This window comes from Coregonus lavaretus (genome assembly GCF_964263955.1).
Source record: "Coregonus lavaretus genome assembly, chromosome: 19".
Lineage (NCBI taxonomy): Eukaryota > Metazoa > Chordata > Actinopteri > Salmoniformes > Salmonidae > Coregonus > Coregonus lavaretus.
The window spans coordinates 5,916,955-5,941,142 of NC_140006.1; the positions used below are offsets into that span (position 1 = coordinate 5,916,955).

Below are 24,188 nucleotides of genomic sequence, written 5' to 3' on the forward strand. Positions count from 1 at the left end.
GAGAGAGAGTTTGTTGTTTTTGATTACCCGTGTATCCGACCTGTGCCTCGTTGTTTGACTCCCCGAATTGCTTAATCCTCTGCTTGTTTATCCCAGTGATTACCGTACTCTGATCCTGTGCCTGTGCCCTCGACTACGACTACGCCCGTTCCCTTGGTACCTCTGCCTGTCTCTGCCTGGCCCGGTTTTGACCACAGCCCGCCCGACTACGATTAAGCTATTCCCTTGTCTGTACTCTAATAAAGCATCGCAATTCTGCGATTGGATCTTACCACTCTGTCCGAGTATTCATTACAGAATACCTCGCCATTACCATGGATCCAGCGGAATTACAGAGGCGATGGGAGATACAGGAGAAACGGATGTATGAACTCCTGCAGCTACTCAACGCTGGTGCGGCTGAAGGCACCACCCCGAGTACGGTCAGTCCTCGTCATGCACCTCCGATTTCTCTACCGACAAGGTACGACGGGGAACCTGGCAAATGTCAGGGGTTTCTACTCCAGACGTCCCTGTATATGTCGTATAATCGTACTATGTTTCCCGATGACCGTAGCAGGGTGGATTTCATGATTTCTCTGCTAACGGGTAGAGCACTGGATTGGGCTACTGCGCTTTGGGCAGCTGAGGTCCCCGAGTTGAATGCGGAAGTTCAGTTTAAGAGACTGTTCCAAGAGGTGTTCAACCACCCAGTATCTGGGCGTAGCGTGGGAGACCAACTATGCGAACTTCAGCAGGGCCGTCGCACAGTAGCCGACTACGCTTTAGAGTTCCGTACTATAGCAGCCGGTAGCGGATGGAGCGAGACTGCTTTGCTCACCGTTTTCCGAAGAGGGCTGCGCAAGGAAGTACAGACTGAGTTGGCTTGTCGGGGAGATATCACTGCGCTACATGAGTTTATCAACATCGCCATCTCTATTGATAATCCGAGCCCTCGGTCACTGGTCCTAAGCAATCGACAGAGCGAAGGAGAGAATCTGAGGAGGAACCCATGCAACTGGGACGGTCACCCCTACAGGGTTCGGTGAGACAACGACGTCGGCAAGACGGACTATGCCTGTATTGTGGTCAGTCGGGTCATTTCCTTCGGCAATGTCCGGTACGACCAAACCGTACCCCAGAATATCGCCTCGGAACTGCCAAACCGGTGAGTGAGACTCACGTTTTCAACATCACATCTAAACAAATGTATGTGCCAGTTACCTTATCTGTTGGAGAGAGAGTGCGCAGGTTGGAAGGTCTGATTGATTCCGGGGCGGCTGCCAGTTTTATGGATGTGGGTCTCGCTGAGGAATTGGGAGTTCAACTTATCCCAATTCAACCTCCCCTGCGAGTCAACGCGCTAGACGGTGAGCCCATGGGCACTGTGTTCATTACGCACCGTACCGAGGAAATCAAGTTACAAGTGGGCTCCCTGCACCATGAGAACATCATTCTGTTCGTCATCTCCGCTCCACGGGAGCCGCTAGTCCTCGGCCACCCCTGGCTCGTTACCCATGATCCGGTCATCTCCTGGAAATCTGGCGATATCACGGCTTGGAGTGAGGTATGTAGGGCAGAGTGACTCAATTTACCTTGCAAGACGTCTACTGTGGAGGATGCGCAGGGTGCGGTGTCTACTGTTGTTCCAACAGAGTACCAGGATTACGCGCAGGTGTTCTCCAAGGAGAGTGCTACCGTGTTACCACCGCATCGGGCCTGGGACTGTGCAATTGATCTGCTATCCGGGGCTACACCTCCTCGCGGAAGAATCTACCCTTTGTCACAGCCGGAACGAGAATCTATGAGCAAGTATATTGATGAGGCACTACAGCAAGGGGCCATTCGCCCATCTACATCTCCCGCCGCATCCAGTTTTTTCTTTGTTAAGAAAAAGGATGGCAGACTGCGTCCTTGTATAGACTATCGAGGTTTGAACGATATTACCATAAAAAATCGTTACCCTCTTCCTTTGATTCCAGCAGCCCTCGAGCAGGTGGGGCAGGCCTCCATCTACAGTAAACTGTACCTCAGGAGTGCGTACAATCTGGTGCGCATTAGAGAAGGGGATGAATGGAAGACCGCCTTCATTACCCATCGAGGACATTATGAATATTGTGTCATGCCCTATGGACTTACTAACGCGCCCTCTGTGTTCCAGGCGTTCATGAATGACATTTTCAGGGACTTGATTGATCGCTTTGTTATAGTGTATATTGATGACATCCTAATCTACTCTAACTCTCTGAGTGAACATGTGTCCCATGTACGACAGGTTCTGGACCGACTCCGACAACACTCTCTGTTCGTGAAGGCCGAAAAGAGTGAATTCCATGTCACTACGATTTCCTTCCTTGGGGCCATACTCACTCCCGACGGGGTAAAACTGGATGAGTCCAAGGTGCAAGCTGTACGAGACTGGCCTCAACCCCAGACGGTGAAAGAGCTCCAGAGATTCTTAGGGTTTGCCAATTACTATAGACGGTTCGTGCGTAATTTCAGCACAACCGCAGCTCCCCTGTCGGCGATGACCAGCTACAAGGGTCGTGGTCTGAAATGGACGGAGGGGGCAGTGCGGGCTTTTGAGACGTTGAAACAATGCTTTACCACCGCTCCCATTTTATGTCAGCCGGATCCTACCTTGCCGTTTATCGTGGAGGTGGACGCCTCGGAGGTTGGAGTTGGAGCCGTGCTATCCCAGCGCCAAGGTGAGCCGCCTAAATCACGACCCTGTGCTTTTTTTTCTAAGAAGCTGAATCCGGCCGAGCAGAACTACGACGTGGGAAATCGTGAATTACTGGCGGTGAAGTTAGCACTGGAGGAGTGGAGACATTGGCTGGAGGGAGCAGATCATCCGTTCCAAGTGCTCACGGACCACCGCAATCTGGAGTATCTTCACAGTGCGAAACGACTGAACTCCCGACAGGCAAGGTGGTCTTTATTCTTCAACCGTTTCCAATTCACTGTCTCTTATATTCCCGGGTCCAAGAATTGTTAGGCGGACGCGCTTTCCCGACGGTTCGAGCGCGCGGAAAGACCCGTGGAACCAGAACCTATCCTCCCCATGAGTTGCCGTGCTGGTCCTGTGAGGTGGGCTATCGATGACACTATTCAGGAGAGCCTACAAGCGGAACCAGCCCCTCCAGAAACCCCGGTGTCTAAGGTGTTTGTACCAGCTCCGCTTCGACCTCAACTGATGGAATGGTGCCACACGTCGCTGGAATCTGGTCATCCCGGAATCACTCGAACTACACGACTCATCAGCCGAAAATACTGGTGGGATTCCCTCACAGATGACGTCAGAGACTATGTATTATCCTGCCCAGTATGTGCTCAGTCCAAGGCGCCTCGTGCACTACCGGAGGGTAAGCTGATGCCATTGCCAACTCCTCAACGACCCTGGTCGCACATTGCTATGGACTTTGTTGCCGATCTACCAGAATCAGAGGGCCATACTGTAATTCTCGTGGTCATCGATCGATTCTCCAAGATGTGCCGGTTAGTACCCATGACCCGTTTACCTAACGCCACTCAGATGGCTGAGACTATGTTTAACCAGGTGTTCCGGCAGTTTGGTGTTCCGGAGGATATTGTTTCCGACCGGGGACCCCAGTTCGTATCCCGGGTATGGAAGGCCTTCTGCGAACGCTTGGGCATCTCGGTGAGCCTCACCTCCGGATATCATCCCCAGGCCAATGGGCAGACAGAACGGCTCAACCAGGAAATTGGGAAATATCTACGGCAACAATGTTCGCGGCAGCCGCAAGAGTGGAGCCGATTCCTTCCTTGGGTAGAGTATGCTCAGAACTCACTCATTCACACCTCCCTACGTCTAACGCCCTTCCAGTGTGTTCTAGGGTATCAACCACCCCTGTTCCCGTGGGATACCGCACCCGGGATGGTACCGGCGGTGGACGAGTGGTTCCGTCGGAGTGCGCAGGTCTGGGAGACGGCCCATCAACATCTCAGTCAGGCCTCACAACAGCAAAAGACCTACGCCGACCGACGCCGGAGACCTACTCCCACTTATCAACCCGGACAACGAGTGTGGCTGTCTACCCGAGACCTGCGGTTCCGACGGAGCTGCAAGAAGCTCCAACCCAGGTACATCGGGCCTTTCAAGGTACTGAGACGTATTAACCCTGTCACCTACCGTCTGTTACTCCCTCGACACTACAGGATAAACCCTACGTTCCACGTCTCCCTGTTGAAACCTGTCCACTATAGCCCGATGTACCCCCCAATTGCTCAACAACCTACTACACCACCTTTGGAGGATGAACAGGACACCACCTATACAGTCCACGAGATACTGGAGTCAAGACGGAGACGAGGGGGCATCGAATATCTCGTGGACTGGGAGGGATATGGACCTGAGGAACGGTCCTGGATCCCTGCTAAGGACATACTAGACCCCGCTCTCAAGGCCACCTTCCACGCTGAACACCCAGATCATCCAGGACCCCGACCCAGAGGAAGACCACCCGGTAGAGGTAGAAGGCCGTCAGGAGCCGGCCCTGGGGAGGGGGATACTGTAAGGGATCGGGGGTTGGCGGGGTCTAGACAGAGTCTGACACTTCCCCGATCTACAGAGAGGGGGAGTCATCAGACTCGATCTGGTTCACCTGAGTTCTGAGCACACCTGTTAGTAATTAGTGTAGGATTTAAGGTGTGCTCAGAAGCTCAGTCGGCGCGAGGTATTGTTCCTTTGTGACTTGCTAAGCGTTTTGTTCAGAGAGAGAGAGTTTGTTGTTTTTGATTACCCGTGTATCCGACCTGTGCCTCGTTGTTTGACTCCCCAAATTGCTTAATCCTCTGCTTGTTTATCCCAGTGATTACCGTACTCTGATCCTGTGCCTGTGCCCTCGACTACGCCCGTTCCCTTGGTACCTCTGCCTGTCTCTGCCTGGCCCGGTTTTGACCACAGCCCGCCCGACTACGATTAAGCTATTCCCTTGTCTGTACTCTAATAAAGCATCGCAATTCTGCGATTGGATCTTACCACTCTGTCCGAGTATTCATTACACACAGCTCGCTTTGCAGCCCCGGTCCCAGCAATTTTGCCACCCTAGTCAAGATCAAAATGCGCAAAAATAGCCTACAAATTTGGTTAAAATACCAGACATTCTCACTTGGCCCATTATCGGTATTATTGGGCTATATCAGCCAATTATCGGTATTATTGGGCTATATCAGCCAATAGGGTAGACGTAGTTTGAAAGAGAGTTGGGGCAAAATATAGGAGACTGGACACTTAACTTGAGGTACATTTTGCATAACTTTTAGGAGCAGGAGGATTTGCAAGCAGAGTAAAACAGTCTACAGATCTAGGATCTTAAATTGACCTATATTGTCACAGCAAAATAATCATACAGCAACAGGATTTGAACGTTTAGTCCATAATGTTGCTTGATGGGTGGTTAGGCTATTAGCTGGCTGTCACGCCCTGGCCTTGAGAGGCCTGTTGTCTTTAGTTGGTTTGGTCAGGGCGTGAGTTCCTATGTTATATATTCTATGTTTATGTTCTAGTTAGTCTATTTCTATGTTGCAGTGCTAGGTTTGGCCGGGTGTGATTCCCAATCAGAGACAGCTGTCGCTCGTTGTCTCTGATTGGGGATCATCCTTACGTAGCCCATTGCCTACTGTGTATTGTGGGATCTTGTTCCTGTTAGGCTGGTATGTGTATAACCTTTTGGACTTCACGTTACGTTGTTTCTTGTTTTGGTTTGTATGTTTATTGGGTGAATAAACATGTACGCTTTTCACGCTGCACCTTGGTCCGACCCATCTCTCAACGATCGTGACACTGGCCAAAAGTAGGCTACATGAAAAGTCTAATACTGTTAATATAACCAACCGTGTGTTAGTTTGTGTTTTCCGTAAATGTATGTAAATCACAAAGCTCATCTGCATTTCCTGAGGTGCAGCAAAATTCTCAGCAAATTAAGATCCTACATCTGATAACATCAAGTGTTATCAATATTTATTTCCAGTCAATGTCGGACTCTAAACTATAGCCTATCATATTTAGGAAGTTAAAGACAACTACGCCATGCTTCTCCGCCCATATAGACTGGTCTACAGGCTATTTAATTGAGACCACACGTATAGGCACACTTGATCTCATATACCCAACAAAAGAGAAGGTAGGCTACTGAACATAAATGAGCAAAAATGAGGCTATTACAGTTTGTGAATATTGCGACAGAGGTGCTTCTAATACAATAGATAACGTAGAGCCTACAAAACAACTGTTTCAAAATAATCTTGCATAACTTTGATAGGAGCAGGACAATTTGCAGGCAGACACAAACACGTGTTGTTAATATTTATTTCCAAACAATGTCAGAGCCTAAACTATAGCCTATCATATTTAGGAAGTTAATTTCCATGGAAAGACAACTGCACATACTTCTCTGCCCATGCATATAACCTACAGGCTATTTAACTGAGGCCACACATAGGCACATTTGATCTCGCACACCCAGCACAACAGAGGAGATAGAATAATTATGCTTCAAGTTCAGTAGCCTATGAGAGTTTGTGAATAGTGTGACAAAGAGGTGCTCTTAATACAATAACACATACAAAACAGAAAGACACCCATTCTAAATAATTTGCGGGACTAAAAAAGTTCAGCAATAAAACTTCTCTCTCTCTCTCTCTCTCTCTCTCTCTCTCTCTCTCTCTCTCTCTCATCTCTCTCTCTCTCTCTCTCATCTCTCTCTCTCTCTCTCTCTCTCTCTCTCTCTCTCTCTCTCTCTCTCTCTCTCTCTCTCTCTCTCTCTCTCTCTCTCTCTCTCTCTCTCTCTCTCTCTCTCTCTCTCTCTCTCTCTCTCTCTCTCTCTCTCTCTCTCTCTCCTCTCTCTCTCTCTCTCTCTCTCTCTCTCTCTCTCTCTCTCTCTCTCTCTCTCTCTCTCTCTTCTCTCTCTCTCTCTCTCATCTCTCTCTCTCTCTCTCATCTCTCTCTCTCTCTCTCTCTCTCTCTCTCTCTCTCTCTCTCTCTCTCTCTCTCTCTCTCTCTCTCTCTCTCTCTCTCTCTCTCTCTCTCTCTCTCTCTCTCTCCTTTCCTGTTTTCTCATTGACTTAGTCCTCCCTGAAGCCAAAAACGTGATCGACATTGACAGCACACACACACACACATCCCAGCAATCAGATATAGAGTCAGCCTGGAGCACAGGCGGTTTGTTTGACAGGTTAGGCCCTCAAAGCTGCCAGGCAAACAAATCCTCTTCTTAGGATATGTCCAAACTATCAATTCAAATCCTGTCTGTTGCTGTTATACAAATCACCTTGAAACCTACTGAAGTTCGGAGTTTAAATTCTGGATAAAACAGAGAAGAAGATTGAGAGAGATCGAGAAAGACAGAATGATAGAGGGAGATTCCACCCGCCCTGCCTGCCATATTGTGTCCTTGAGAAAGGAGACGGCGTGGGTGGACAGATGCAGTTTGTATCTGTCAGGCTGGTTATGATCTACAATGCCGGGCTTCCAGCCAGCAGATGGTGGGAGAAATTAAACTTGTGACACGGACTGTCAAACTAGCCTCAGACACAATGTGAGAGACCACACCTGTGGTAGAGTAGGTGAGGTGTGTGTTTGTGCGTACACGTGCGTGTATTTTCCTTTACACTGCCAAAATGCTGTTTCCTCAAAGGCAAGCAGAGCAGCCAAACATATCTAGGAGCAGGTTGGTTTCTACTCTAAACTCTCCATCTCCTTTCCTTTCCTTTCTTCTCCTCTAAACTCAAACTCCTACACACCGACATTAAAATGTGCAGGGTAGAGAATGAGCAAACAACAGAGACCTAGACATACAACAAACTTTTGCTGCTTGTTGTGAATGGTTTGAAAAAGGAGAGAGGAAGAGAAGTGTAATAGATTGTGTGTGTGGTTTGTGTGTACGTGTGTGTGTGTACGTGTGTGTGGTGTGTGCGTGCGTGTGTATTTGTGCGTGTGTATTTGTGTGTTTGTGTGTGTCACAATCATTTTCCTCCTCTATGCCAGCCAGCAGGCAGCAGGGAACTGTAAAACAAGACGCAAACAAATGAAAGGGCCTTTCCAAACTGCTGGCACCCTAATATGTTTACTGACACGAAATACAGGTTGGATTCTTCTAGATTTGTGTGTTTTACAACAGGTGATGGCCAATCAGTGTTGTCATTGTGTTTACAGTAATTGCCTTTTTGCGTGTCAGAGAACAGTGGAGAGAGAACCAGGCTCATGTTCAGTAGGGCATGCAGCGAAAAACGTTTTCAAATGTTCTGCAACAGAAAAATTAAATAATCATTGCTTATTGGATAAATCCAGGCAGTCCTTCCCTGTTTCAGTCCGTTTTTTTTCCATTTGATGGCTAATGAACACGACCGTGTGGTGAACAGTATAAAAAAGGATAGAACACTCTAGGCTCATTCAGTATCGGTTTAAAGGTAATTTTGGTGCAGGTGCTTGTTATTGCTGTCCTGCTAGACACCTTTTCATTTCATTTTTTCAGATATTTCTTGGCTGACCTTTTAAGAAATGACTCCTCTTTCTAGGAATTAGAAGTATGACATGAGGCTGGTAGAATACTTCAAACACAAGGTGAGGTGTTCTAAGGCTGATTATGACAGAGGCAACAGAACTCAACTCCTGGAACATTCCATTAATGAGAGGAACGAATTTTGATGTGTGACCATCAGATAACATTCCAGACTCTGGAGACTCCCCAGCTAACACACAGCGTTGCCTCAAAGTCACTCAACGGTCCTTCAACGTTCCTCCAGAGAATAGAAAGTTCTGGAGGGGACGTTGTGGAGACCATTATGCCACATGCAGAGGGAACTTGTGGAATCCCCCTGATTCAACATGTGAGAAGTATTCAAGTTATTTTCAATTAGTGAGAACCTTTGAACTAATCATAGGCCCACATCCTGGGTCTTTCAACACTACCTGCTGTGACTCACTCAACTGTCACAAATGGCACCCTATTCCCTATGTATTGCACTACTTTGTAGTGCACTACTTGTCAAAAGTAGTGCACTACATAGGGAATAGGGTGCCATTTGGAAAAAAGACTATGACACACCCAGTATTATTGGACAGGAAAGAGTAGGAGGTAGGGGAGAATCCCTAAATGTAAACCACTCTGATGTCTTAATGCATTTCCAATTAATTTTGCTATGCTTTCCCCACATCAAAAGTCTGCACTCCAAGTGTTTCAAAGACCTCTCTGATGAGAATAGGCTACCCGTCCTGTTGGGGGAGGACGCAGAGTGCTGTGGGTTGGCAGCGCACTACATTGCTGCCTGCCAAAACATGAGGGACAGAGTCTGACAGACCAACCAACCTGCACATGTCCTCTATGCTTATTGTTATTTTTCATTGTATAGTTATTTTGACCCTTGATTATTGCTGTTGTCCCGATAACAATATTGATGATTATTATTTTAATTATGTTAATATTGTACATCTCCAAAGTAAGCTTTGGCAATTTGTACATTGTTATGTCATGCCAATAAAGCAAATAGAATTGAATTGAGAGAGAGACATGTCTATGTCCTGGAAAGTTTGCTGTTACTTACAACAGTCATGCTAATCACATGAGAGAGAGAGAGAGAGAGAGAGAGAGAGAGAGAGAGAGAGAGAGAGAGAGAGAGAGAGAGAGAGAGAGAGAGAGAGAGAGAGAGAGAGAGAGAGAGAGAGAGAGAGAGAGAGAGAGAGAGAGGAGAGAGAGAGAGGAGAGAGAGAGAGAGAGAGAGAGAGAGAGAGAAGTCGCTTTGGAAAAAAGTGTCTACTAAATGGCATATATTATATCATAGAGAGAGTCAGTCCTTTTAGAGTTATTAGAGAGAATAATCATCAATCACTCTCTCCGCTGCTCACTGTTGTTCTCTGCTCAGTTGACGTGAACTTGACAGATACAAACAATAGACTAAGAATACACTTGAACAGACATCTCACTGTGTGTGTGCATGCATGCGCACTCTATAATGTACAGTCATTTAGCACAAGAGAGCGAGAAAGAGAAAGAGAGAGGGATAAATAGATGCTTTTGACAGTAAAGCTCCAAACACCTCTCTCTACCTGACAACTTCCTGTTTCTACAGTACAGTCCACTGGGGTCACACACTAATGATTTATCCAGCAGTAGCCTACATGTTGTTTGTGAGTGAGATCAGTTCTTCAGCAGCAAAGCCAAGTCTATTTTTTACACCAATAAATGACTAACCCTGCGTCCCAAATGAAACCTTATTCCCTTTACAGTGCACTACTTTTGACAAGAGCCAAATGGCTCTAGTGCTCTATATAGGGAATAGTGTGCCATTGTGGATGCACACTAATTCTCCGATGCTGGGATTTATCTCATTAATCTCAACCTATTCACATGTGGCTCATGTCAAATCAAATCAAATGTTATTTGTCACATGCGCCGAATGCAATAGGTGCAGACCTTACCGTGAAATGCTTACTTACAGTGGCTTGCGAAAGTATTCACCCCCCATGGCATTTCTCCTATTTTGTTGCCTTACAACCTGGAATTAAAAAGGATTTTTGGGGAGTTTGTATAATTTGATTTACACAACATGCCTACCACTTTGAAGATGCAAAATATTTTTTATTGTGAAACAAACAAGAAGACAAAAAACTGAAAACTTGAGCATGCATAACCCCCCCCCCCCCAAAGTCAATACTTTGTAGAGCCACCTTTTGCAGATATTACAGCTGCAAGTCTCTTGGGGTATGTCTCTATTAGCTTGGCACATCTAGCCATTGGGATTTTTGCCCATTCCTCAAGGCAAAACTGCTCCAGCTCCTTCAAGTTGGATGGGTTCCACTGATGTACAGCAATCTTTAAGTCATACCACAGATTCTCAATTGGATTGAGGTCTGGGCTTTGACTAGGCCATTCCAAGACATTTAAATGTTTCCCCTTAAACCACTCAAGTGTTGCTTTAGCAGTATGCTTAGGGTCATTATCCCAGTCTCAAATCTCTGGAAGACTGAAACAGGTTTCCCACAGGAATGTCCCTGTATTTAGTGCCATCCATCATTCCTTCAATTCTGACCAGTTTCCCAGTCCCTGCCGATGAAAAACATCCCCACAGCATGATGCTGCCATCCCCACAGCATGATGTTGCTCTCGGGGTGATGAGAGGTGTTGGGTTTGCGCCAGACATAGCGTTTTCCTTGAAGACTAAAAAGCTCAATTTTAGTCTCATCTGACCAGAGTACCTTCTTCCATATGTTTGGGGAGTCTCCCACATGCCTTTTGGCGAACACGAAACGTTTGCTTATTTTTTCCTTTAAGCAATGGCTTTTTTCTGGCCACTCTTCCGTAAAGCCTAGCTCTGTGGAGTGTACGGCTTAAAGTGGTCCTATGGACAGATACTCCAATCTCCGCTGTGGAGCATTGCAGCTCCTTCAGGGTTATCTTTGGTCTCTTTGTTGCCTCTCTGATTAATGCCCTCCTTGCCTGGTCCGTGAGTTTTGATGGGTGGCCCTCTCTTAGCAGGTTTGTTGTGGTGCCATATTCGTTAAAAAAATTGTATAATGGATTTAATGGTGCTCCGTGGGATGTTCAAAGTTTCAGATTTTTTTTTATAACCCAACCCTGATCTGTAATTCTCCACAACTTTGTCCCTGACCTGTTTGGAGAGCTCCTTGGTCTTCATGGTGCCGCTTGCTTGGTGGTGCCCCTTGCTTAGTGGTGTTGCAGACTCTGGGGCCTTTCAGAACAGGGGTACATACTGTATACTGAGATCATGTGACAGATCATTCGATTGCACACAGGTGGACTTTATTTAACTAATTATGTGACTTCTGAAGGTAATTGGTTTCACCAGATCTTATTTAGGGACTTCAAAGCAAAGGAGGTGAATACATATGCACGCACCACTTTTCCGTTATTTATTTTTTGAATTTTTTGGGCCTTCCTCTGACACCACTTAGTACATAGGTCCTGGATGGCAGGACGCTTGGCCCAGTGATGTATTGGGCCGTACACACTACCCTCTGTAGTGCCTTAGTGTACATCAATTCCCCATTACATATATCACCAGTAGTACATTTACCGTTATTTCCTATAATTTCTAATCTACAATGTTTGTTACCGTGGGTATGGTAATTTATGTTAATGCATTCAATATTATTATTCCAGTCTTCCTGTTATCATTGTCGGAGTGGACACATTGTTTGCAGAGTGCACAACCTATGCTATACTTGTAAGAAACAGGCTTTGGTTTATTTCATTCCATTTACGAGTTTTGTCAATTTAGTCATTGTCTTTTGTTTGGAGCGCTCCTGTCAATGTTGAGTAAGGACGCGCACGATTAGAAGTAGGCGTATAGGCTACCTGGCCTGCGCACAAATGTAGGCCATTTGGGGATCTGATAGTATTTCTGATTGGCTTAACGCACCACCACTAATGACCTGTGGAGCTTCTCAAATTAATGTTTTCTTCACCTCAAACAGCAAGTAAACTAAGTCTGTTTATTTTTATAATTTTTGTTTTGTTTTGGGGGGGGGGGGGGGGGGTAGATCAGCTTAATATTGCAGATAGATTGTAACTTCCATCAATGTAATTGTCTGCATCACTTCCAATCCCCCATGTTTTTTTTATATACAGTGGGGAGAACAAGTACTGTATACATACACACACATATACAGTGGGGAGAACACGTATTTGATACACTGCCGATTTTGCAGGTTTTCCTACTTACAAAGCATGTAGAGGTCTGTAATTTTTATCATAGGTACACTTCAACTGTGAGAGACAGAATCTAAAACAAAAATCCAGAAAATCACATTGTATGATTTTTAAGTAATTAATTTGCATTTTATTGCATGACATAAGTATTTGATCACCTACCAACCAGTAAGAATTCCGGCTCTCACAGACCTGTTCGTTTTTCTTTAAGAAGCCCTCCTGTTCTCCACTCATTACCTGTATTAACTGCACCTGTTTGAACTTGTTACCTGTATAAAAGACACCTGTCCACACACTCAATCAAACAGACTCCAACCTCTCCACAATGGCCAAGACCAGAGAGCTGTGTAAGGACATCAGGGATAAAATTGTAGACCTGCACAAGGCTGGGATGGGCTACAGGACAATAGGCAAGCAGCTTGGTGAGAAGGCAACAACTGTTGGCGCAATTATTAGAAAATGGAAGAAGTTCAAGAGGACGGTCAATCACCCTCGGTCTGGGGCTCCATGCAAGATCTCACCTCGTGGGGCATCAATGATCATGAGGAAGGTGAGGGATCAGCCCAGAACTACACGGCAGGACCTGGTCAATGACCTGAAGAGAGCTGGGACTACAGTCTCAAAGAAAACCATTAGTAACACACTACGTCGTCATGGATTAAAATCCTGCTGCGCACGCAAGGTCCCCCTGCTCAAGCCAGCGCATGTCCAGGCCCGTCTGAAGTTTGCCAATGACCATCTGGATGATACAGAGGAGGAATGTGAGAAGGTCATGTGGTCTGATGAGACAAAAATATAGCTTTTTGGTCTAAACTCCACTCGCTGTGTTTGGAGGAAGAAGAAGGATGAGTACAACCCCAAGAACACCATCCCAACCGTGAAGCATGGAGGTGGAAACATCATTCTTTGGGGATGCTTCTCTACAAAGGGGACAGGACGACTGCACCGTATTGAGGGGAGGATGGATGGGGCCATGTATCGCGAGATCTTGGCCAACAACCACCTTCCCTCAGTAAGAGCATTGAAGATGGGTCATGGCTGGGTCTTCCAGCATGACAACGACCCGAAACACACAGCCAGGGCAACTAAGGAGTGGCTCCGTAAGGAGCATCTCAAGGTCCTGGAGTGGCCTAGCCAGTCTCCAGACCTGAACCCAATAGAACATCTTTGGAGGGAGCTGAAAGTCCGTATTGCCCAGTGACAGCCCCGAAACCTGAAGGATCTGGAGAAGGTCTGTATGGAGGAGTGGGCCAAAATCCCTGCTGCAGTGTGTGCAAACCTGGTCAAGACCTACAGGAAACATATGATCTCTGTAATTGCAAACAAAGGTTTCTGTACCAAATATTAAGGTCTGCTGTTCTGATGTATCAAATACTTATGTCATGCAATAAAATGCAAATGAATTACATAAAAATCATACAATGTGATTTTCTGGATTTTTGTTTTAGATTCCGTCTCTCACAGTTGAAGTGTACCTATGTTAAAAATGACAGACCTCTACATGCTTTGTAAGTAGGAAAACCTGCAAAATCGGCAGTGTATCAAATACTTGTTCTCTCCACTGTATATACATACATACACATACATATCCTTTAAAAATATGTATATATTCCCCTTTATTACTTTCCAACTCCGCCACCCTTTCCCTACTTGGAGTAAACTAGTGAACAACAATGCTTAGGCCTCTACTTCCAGCTTATACTTACTAGCTACATTTATGGACACAGTGAATTTTACAATAATTATATTTTGTTTGTTTTTTCTCCTGAACTTCTTCTACTCTCAACCTCTCCGATCATTTTCATGATGTCCATCCGGTTTGCTTCTATATGCCATATCTTTCTAACTGTGCTCTTTCACAAAAGCTCCAAACCTACAACCTATGTACTTATTATGGACACAGTTTGCTTACATTATTAGTTATCTTGTTATTGTTAGTTGTTATTAGTCCCATCCTTCAATTCCATTCAACACCTCCCATCTATCTCCTAACACCATCCATATAGGATTTCTATTTGCCTTATACATTTCAACTGTACTGTGATGTCTTACAAAAGTTCTGAACCTTTCTATTCTCATTGTTTCTACAGATTGTGAATTGAAAATAAACATTTTTGCTAAAAGTACTATTATATTGATCGATTGACTAGGACTTTTCAGATCACCCAGTAATGCTATCTGCAAGGTTAGCTCCAGGTAAATATTGCAATCCTTTAGCTATTCCTGGACCTGTGTCCAAAAACAAGCTTCAAATGGACAGTAGCAAAACAAATGATCTAATGATTCTGTCTCTTCGCAGCAAAATCTGCAGAGCTGTGAAGATTGTATAAGTCATTGAGAATAGCTCCTCAATGTATTTGAAAAATCATTCCAGCTCTCTCCTTTTCTATAACCACTCAGTGTGAAAGGGAAAAATGTAATGCTCTGATCCAGTGGAAAAGTCATGAAATAGGCCTACCTAATTACTTCTTATCAGTGCTTGACTTGGACTAAAATAGGTTCCGGTACTCATTTTGGGTGCTGGTACTGTTTAGATTTAGGTGCAGGAGCTCCACAATACTTTTGAGCTAATATTCTATAAGAGGAACAGGAGCTCAAGCAATAGAACATTTGAGGTGCCGGTGTAGTATCTGAACATTCTATATTGTTGGTTAAATGAACTCTACTTTGCTTTGCTGAAACATCTGGAAAGTATTACTATAGGGGCCCCCTAAGATGGAGGACATTGGGATATGTGGAGGCCAGGGATTGGTCTATTCAAAATACGCCATCTTGTGTTACATAGGATATATACCATGTTTGAACAAAGGGACGAGGAGAGTGATCATATTTGAGATTGGGTTCGTTTCTCTCCAGATTCTGCAGAAGTCTGTAAATTGATGCTGAAATCTTTTGATATAATAAACCTTTATAATAAAAGTACAGTGTCAGCGGATTCCTTATCAACACAGCATTGCAGCATCGTTGTTCGGCCACCACACTGGTACTCAGCTCCGGTGAGCTCCTGCCCAAGTCAAGCACTGCTTCTTATCCCTTGCGCAAATAGCCTACAGCTGTGTCTGTCCCGAGCTCACTGCAGATTATTTCATACAATGTTGCATGTTCGCTAGTGCAAGCTTCGGGCTGGACCCACGTTAATACTTGATACAATGTTTCAAGTTCATTGCAGACAGGCCATGTGTAGCCAATGTGATTTATAGGATATTTATTTTTAATTAGGATATTTACTACCTGCAGGCTGCAATGTTTTTATTTGTTGGCTTTATGTAGGCTATTTTTACACAGTTGGCAGTGACAATATAAGTTACTTTTTAGGTTAGTATTTTTTTCATTTAGATTTGGATATAATTTTGATGAACCACATGACAATGATTTTGAGATATGAAGACGTTATTATAAATTAAATGAAACTGTTTCACGAAAATGTGCATATGAAAACCATAACTGGCACGCAGGTCAGTAGAAATTGTAAGATAAATTGGCATTCCACATGAGAAAAGTTGCCGACTCCTCGTGTAGTCTATTACCGGAAACTCAGCAGAGTAATGGCAGAATCTGCAAAAGCCAGCTCGAGCGGGAGGAGAATAGTTGGGTCAGGTTAAGGTTTGTTCTTCTGTTATCTAGATCTCTCTTGATGCATTTGTCTTATTTCAACAAACCGTAAGCTTCAAGCATCAGAAAAGCTCAATGCATAGAGCTGATTTTATAAAAACACATAGTGTGTGTCTATATATGGAAAAATACACATTAAAAAAGTTTGACCAATCGATTGGTCGAAAGAACAGACGACTTTCGGTCGACCAGGATTTTTGTTAGTCGGGGACAGCCCTGCTATCGGATGAATCCCGGAACATATCCCAGTCTGTACTATCAAAACAGTCTTGTAGCCTCAAGTCTGCTTTGTCCTACCACTTCCATATTGAGCGCATCACTGGTACTTCATGTTTGAATTTTTGTTTGTGAACAGGAAGCAGGAGAATGGAATCATGGTCAGACTTGCTGAAGGCAGGATGAGGGAGAGCCTTGTATGCGTTTCTGTGGGTAGAATAAAAGTGGTCTAGAATTTTAGCGTCCCTAGTGGCGCAGGAGACGAGTTGGTAGAAGTGAGGTAGGACGGTTTTCAGTCTCCCCACATTAAATTCTCCGTGATATCTTGGTAGATAAAAGGGTCTGCAGCTTACCATGAGGCATTCTATATCAGGTGAACAGAAGCTTGAGATTTCCTTCACACTTGAAGCAGCACACCAGTTGTTATTTATGATAGAACACACTCCGCCTCATTTCGATTTCACCGAATCAATTGGGATGAGATTTCTTTCAGAGTTAAAAGCCGTGAGAGGATATATGAGGCAGCAACATTACTGTATGCACAGTACATGCCCTGTGTCCAGTCATATCTCATAACATACTGGAGCCAGGGGGTGAGAGGGAAGGGAGGGAGGGAGAGGAGGGAGGTAGAGGGAGGAGTGCCATCTCTAGGGTTGCAAAGCTACCAGTAAGTTACTGGAATCTTCAGTAATTTTGGTAACTAACAGGTAATCTATGGCAATCTTTGGTAATTTGAGTAATTTATACAATTATGTTATTTTATTCATATTTGGTATGATTTTTTTTATATCTGTGTCCATATTGTCCACGAGTTTGTAGTGGATACACCATATGGTTAAAGAGAATATAGCCTAATTAATGAAAAAAGCTTCTAATCAACAATGGCATTATTTTCAATTAACTCTGCAACTCTTCCAACTATTGACTTTCTTTCACAACTGCCACGAGTTTAGCGTCAAAACATTTACAACAAAGACATATTGACATAGTAAAATAAATAAAAGCATGTTAAAAAAATATAAATATATTAAGGATATTTCATGCTGAAACCCTCATTTTAAAACACCAATAGCATTCACTAAGTTGATGGTTTATATTTAGGATAATGTTTTACAGCTTTATTATTCTATTTTTTATTTTAAAATCATTTGATTTGATAATTTTATATATTTCACATATGTTACGGCTACACAGAGGGCCAGATATAATTATAGACACCTGTGATAATCTGAAGTACCCAAAAATGCCGCTAGATGAGATAAAATAAAATAAAAAACTGGACATTTACCAAAATGCTGGTAGTTTACTGGTAAACTGATATACAGTCAATGTTCAACCCCTTTGTCACGTTCGTTTAAGGACGGGTCAGACCAAGGCGCAGCGTGAAATGCGTACATGTTTATTAAAATGATAAACACACGACAAAACAATAAACAAACGAACCGTGAAGTCCTAAGGCTACACACAAAACAAGCCTACTTACGGAACAAGATCCCACAACTAACGAGTGCCAATAGGCTGCCTAAGTATGATCCCCAATCAGAGACAACGAGCGACAGCTGCCTCTGATTGGGAACCACATCAGGCAACATAGATCTACACATACTAGATCATACACATAGATATACACAACATAGAATATTCACACCCTGACTCAACATATAAGAGTCCCCTGAGTCAGGGCGTGACATCCTTGCCATCTCCCATACAAGCAGAAGTAAGATATGTGCACGTGAGTTGAACACACTCACATTAACACTTACACATCATCCTAACCATAACCCCAGGACAACCTACTATAGAAACTTTCATTTGGAATATGGACAACATGTTAGTGCCATGATGTTGTCACATTATATCATATAATATTACAAAGAACTGAAACACCTTGGGGTGTCTATCTGAATTTGTATGAAGACAGAGATATAGATAGAGAGAAACAGAGAGCTAGAGCGACAGAGAGAGAGCTAGAGAGAGAGAGAGCGCGCGAGAGAGAGAGCTACTGAGACATACAGATAAACAGAGAGAGAGATGGGAAGTCTCTTACCTTCTAGCACGGTGAGTTTGGCACTAGTCTTGATCTCTCCGGCGCTGTTGGTGGCGGTACACTCATAAATGGCCTCGTCTCTGTGTGTCCTCAGGGGCTGGATCCTCAGTAAAGACCCAGAACCATCATCAAACTCTATCACCTGGTAGGGATACACACACACAGACAAACACACACACACAGAAGACATGAGACAGTCTTTTAGTAGGGTTGTGATCAGGACAACATGGAACATCTAGATTTTGGCTAGGGATACGTAAATTGTAATTATACATCAATAGAGAATTATGTCAGAAAAGCAGGAATTCCTCTGGTTTCAGCCCATTTCACTGTTCTCCCATGATGTCCCTCTGTTGTCAAGGTCTGTCATGATAGACGTTATCAACCCCTACATCCCCACTGGCTGCCCTATTGCATAGCAGACTGGTCTTAGATGTTGTAACCAAGCCCACAGCCCTACTGCCTGGCTGCCCCACGGTTCAGCCAGTCTGTGATATCACACATATCATACTTACACAGTCATACTCTGTTCAACATGGTTAAACTAGAGGAGAGCTAGATAGAAGAGAGAGAGAGAGAGAGAGAGAGAGAGAGAGAGAGAGAGAGAGAGAGAGAGAGAGAGAGAGAGAGAGAGAGAGAGAGAGAGAGAGAGAGAGAGGAGAGAGAGAGAGAGAGAGAGAGAGAGAGAGAGAGAGAGAGAGAGAGAGAGAGAGAGGAGAGAGAGAGAAGAGAGAGAGAGAGAGAGAGAGAGAGAGAGAGAGAGAGAGAGAGAGAGAGAGAGAGAGAGAGAGAGAGAGAGAGAGAGAGAGAGAGAGAGAGAGAGAGAGAGAGAGAGAGAGAGAGAGAGAGAAAGAAGAGAGAGAGATGGGGGGGATCAAGGGATTGACAGATGATGTGAGAAGAAAGGAGGATGACGCTTGAAATTAAAGACTAAAAAACAATAGATGAAACTGACTGACAGAGAGAGAGAAGGAGGATGGAAGAATGAAGAATGAAGAGAGAAGGAGGGATTTCGAGCAGCTACACCAACAGACAGCGTGATGGTAGAATCTTGTCAGCATGATCCATAAGTAGACACTCGGGGTTGACCCCTGTGTGTGTGTGTACCTCAAAGCGTTGGGAGCTGACTTTCTTGCCCTTCTTCATCCAGGTGATCCTGGGTTTGGGCTCTCCTGTGGCCTGGCACACGAATGACGCTACGCCACCCGATATACCTGTTTGGTCCTCGGGAGACTTGACGAAACTTGGCAAGCCTGAGGGGGAGAGAGAGAAAGAGGAGAGATTTTTTTATTTCTAAAATACCTTTTTGGTAAATTCGGCAAATATACATAGCAAAGAGAGGTAGAGGGGAGAGAGAGAGAGAGAGAGAGAGAGAGAGAGAGAGAGAGAGAGAGAGAGAGAGAGAGAGAGAGAGAGAGAGAGAGAGAGAGAGAGAGAGAGAGAGAGAGAGAGATAGAATGAGTACTATGTTCTCAGTTTTGGTGCCTCTCTCTGAGCTTTCTTCATAACAGTGTTAATTTCGTCAACAATAACTGTGATGGAAAAAAATACTTGTCAATGACCTATTTTTCCTGACGAAAACTAATGACAATAACAACACAAGGCCTGTGGAGGAATATAGACAGCAGTGATAATTACGGATGAGAACTCTCTTGGTAGATCAAAGGGTCTGCAGCTTACCATGAGGCATTCTATATCAGGTGAGCAGAAGCTTGAGATTTCCTTCACACTTGAAGCAGCACACCAGATAGTTGTGAAAGTAGCGCTCACGAGCCAAAAGTGCTCCCCAGAAATTGCATTACAGTGCATTCGGAATGTTTTCAGATCCTTTGACATTTTCCACATTTTGTTACGTTACAGCCTGATTCTAAAATTGAATAAATAAAATAAACATCCTCGTCAATCTACACACCACACCCCAAAATGACGAAGTGAAAACAGTTTTTTAGAAATGTTTGCAAATTTGTAAAAAAAATAAAAAACAGAAATACCTTATTTACACAAGTATTCAGACCCTTTGCTATGAGACTCGGAACTGATCTCAGGTGCATCCTGTTTCCATTGATCATCCTTGAGATGTTTCTACAACTTGATTGGATTCCACCTGTGGTAAATTCAATTGATTGGACATGATTTGGAAAGGCACACACCTGTCTATATAAGGTCCCACAGTTTACAGTGCATGTCAGAGCAAAAACCAAGGCATGAGGTCGAAGGAATTGTCCATAGAGCTCGGAGACTGGATTGTGTCGAGGCACATATCTGGGGAAGGGTACCAAAACATTTCTCAGCGTTGAAGTTCCCCAAGAACACAGTGGCCTCCATCATTCTTAAATGGAAGAAGTTTGGAACCACCAATACTCTTCCTAGAGCAAGCCACACGGCCTAACTGAGCAATTGGGGGAGAAGGGCCTTGGTCAGGGAGGTGACCAAGAACCCGATGGTCACTCTGACAGAGCTTCAGAGTTCCTCTGTGGAGATCGGAGAACCTTCCAGAAGGACAAACATCTCTGCAGCACTCCACCAATCAGGCCTTTAAGGTAGAGTGGCCAGACAGAAGCCACTCCTCAGTAAAAGGCACATGACAGCCCGCTTGGAGTTTGCCAAAAGGCACCTAAAGGACTCTCACACCATGAGAAACAAGATTCTCTGGTCTGATGAAACCAAGATTGAACTCTTTGGCCTGAAAGCCAAGCGTCACGTCTGGAGGAAACCTGGCACCTCCCTACGGTGAAGCATGGTGGTGTTAGCATCATGCTGTGGGGATGTTTTTAAGCGGCAGGGACTGGGAGACTAGTCAGGATCGAGGGAAAGATGAACAGAGCAAAGTACAGAGAGATCCTTGATGAAAACCTGCTCCAGAGTGCTCAGGACCTCAGACTGGGACGAAGGTTCACCTTCCAACAGGACAACGACCCTAAGCACACAGCCAACACAATGCAGGAGTGGCTCGGAACAAGTCTCTGAATGTCCTTGAGTGGCCCAGCCAGAGCCCGGATTTGAACCCAATCTAACATCTCTAGAGAGACCTGAAAAAAGCTGTGCAGCAACGGTCCCCATCCAACCTGACAGAGCTTGACAGGATCTGCAGAGAAGAATGGGAGAAACGCCTCAAGCTTATAGCATCATACACAAGAAAACTCTAGGCTGTAATTGCTGCCAAAGGTGCTTCAACAAAGTACTGAGTAAAGGGTCTGAATACTTATGAAAAGGTGATATTTAAGTTTTTTATATATTTTTTATTTGCACAATTTTCTAAAAACCAGTTTTTGCTTTGTCATTATGGGGTATTGTGTGTAGATAAAAAAATTATATATTGAATCAATTTTAGAATAAGGCTGTAACGTAACAAAATGTGGAAAAAGTGAAGGGGTCTGAATTGTTTCCGAATGCACTGTATATGCAGATATGTGCACCACGTTATGGTTCTCTCTCTCTCTCTGCAACCTCATTGGATAACGCTGGGCAGGCCTGGGCCAGCCTTCTTCTTTCCCTGTGCAACCTCATTGGGCCTGATCACATGATTGTGCCTTCTCCAGAAAAAAAAGTTAATACACTAAGCTTGCTCTCTCTCTCCCACTCACTCACTCACTCAAGCCAGCATACGCCAAGTCGGTATTCACAATTTCCCCACCTTGGGAGAAAACACGGAGGAGTTCTCATAGACCGCCAGCAAAGAAAGCCTATTTTACATGTTGCTTATGAGTGCCTTTCACACTACTTTTGGATTATAATTGGATTGTAAGGCTCGTATGAATCTCCTGCTTAGTATAATGTTTGTTTCATTGTCGCAAATCAACTCCACTATATTTAAAAAATACACTTCAACCAATAAAATTGCTCTTTGACAAGCTTTGCTACAGTCTATGCCAGGACTGCCCAACCCTGTTCCTGGAGAGCTACTGTCCTGTAGGTCTTTGCTCCAACCCTAATCTAGCACACCTGATTCTAATAATTACCAGGTTGATAAGATGAATCAGGTTAGTAACACCTGGGGTTGGAGCGAAAACATACAGGAGGGTAGCTCTCCAGGAACAGGGTTGGGAAACCCTGGTCTATGCCAATGAGCGTTAGCATTCTAGCTAACAACTGCTGCATTCAAAATCTGATCACAACCAAATTGAATCTTAGCGACCGTTCAAGCAATACTCAAAACAACATTGTAAGCATATGATAACCCAAAAAAAGTGTTTCTGTTTAGAAGTAATAACTCAGTTTGTTAATGTGTCAATGTGTGTGGAGTGCATCCATGCATTTGTGCAGATTTGTGTGTGTGTGTTTGTCTGAGTTCCATGATGAGTTCAAAGCCTTCCAGAACTGATTAGCATCATTCTGACTTCCAAGAGAGAGTCCCTGTTGGAAACTGTCTGTCCACAACATTACTATTACAGGGTTTATTAGGGAGCTGCTAGAAGCTCTACTTACGGCTAACTGGTCTTAGCAAGGATCAGGAAGCATTAAGCAGACCAGAGAACATACTTCAAATTAAAACACGTAAACTCCAGCTACGCATACATGGGAAAACAAGAGTCTCGGAAAGCAGAGGATTTTGGAATACGGAAGGATCACGGGGAGATAAAGGAACACACCACACGCACACATCCTCTCTCTCACACACACAAATAAACCTCTCTCTCTCTCTCTGTCACACACACACACACACTAGAAACGGTCATCAAAATTGTTAAAAGGTTTTAAAAACAATTTGATTAAATAAATGAAGATATTCCAAACTTTTAGAATTTTTATAATCCCTCCATTATTGACTAAATTATAGCACATAAAACATTTTACTGCCATGGACAAATAATGAATGGAGATCAGGGATTTTGGTGGAAATTCAGGTATTCAATGTATTGTCAAATTTCACTCTTTAAAAAAAAGACCTGATATATACATTTTATTTTTGTATCAGGGTAAAATAAATTAAATACACTGGTTCTGCAAACACTTTCTGTCTATTGTCGGACATTATTCATTCAAATCAGACAGGTTTTTTACATAGACGATACATTGGAGATATTATAAGGCAAGTACTTCAAACACTGGAACACTATGAAAAACTGGGAAACCAGGCCTGCTTTTCATAGCAGACTTTGAAAAGGCATTTGATAAAGTACGACTGGAGTTTATATATAAATGCCTGGAGCATTTCAATTTTGGAGAATCTCTTATAAAATGGGTTAAAATCATGTATACTAACCCTAGGTGTAAAATAATAAATCATGGCTATTTCTCCGAAAGTTTTAAACTGTCAAGAGGAGTAAAACAAGGTTGTCCACTATCGGCATATCTATTTAGTATGGCCATCAAAATGTTAGCTATTAAAATCAGATCCAACAAAAATATCAAGGGATTAGAAATCCAGGGCTTAAAAACAAAGGTGTCATTGTACGCTGATGATTCATGTTTTCTTTTAAATCCACAACTAGAATGCCTCCACAGCCTCATAGAGGATCTAGATAAATTTTCTAACCTCTCTGGATTACAACCAAATTATGATAAATGTAATACAGTGGGGGAAAAAAGTATTTAGTAAGCCACCAATTGTGCAAGTTCTCCCACTTAAAAAGATGAGAGGCCTGTAATTTTCATCATAGGTACACGTCAACTATGACAGAATGAGAAAAAAAAATCCAGAAAAT

The 24,188-nt window shown here is 43.9% G+C and overlaps 1 pseudogene across 1 annotated transcript in view; it reads right to left on the minus strand.

Moving 5' to 3' along the window:
• LOC311146919 (receptor-type tyrosine-protein phosphatase F-like) overlaps positions 1-24,188 on the minus strand; it is a 144,991-nt pseudogene that overhangs the window by 103,991 nt on the left and 16,812 nt on the right. The window contains exons 2-3 of the transcript in view: positions 19,651-19,796; positions 18,544-18,685 (exon numbers count right to left, since the gene is read on the minus strand). The product of the transcript in view is annotated as a receptor-type tyrosine-protein phosphatase F-like (transcript). The remainder of the gene's footprint in view (positions 1-18,543; positions 18,686-19,650; positions 19,797-24,188) is intronic.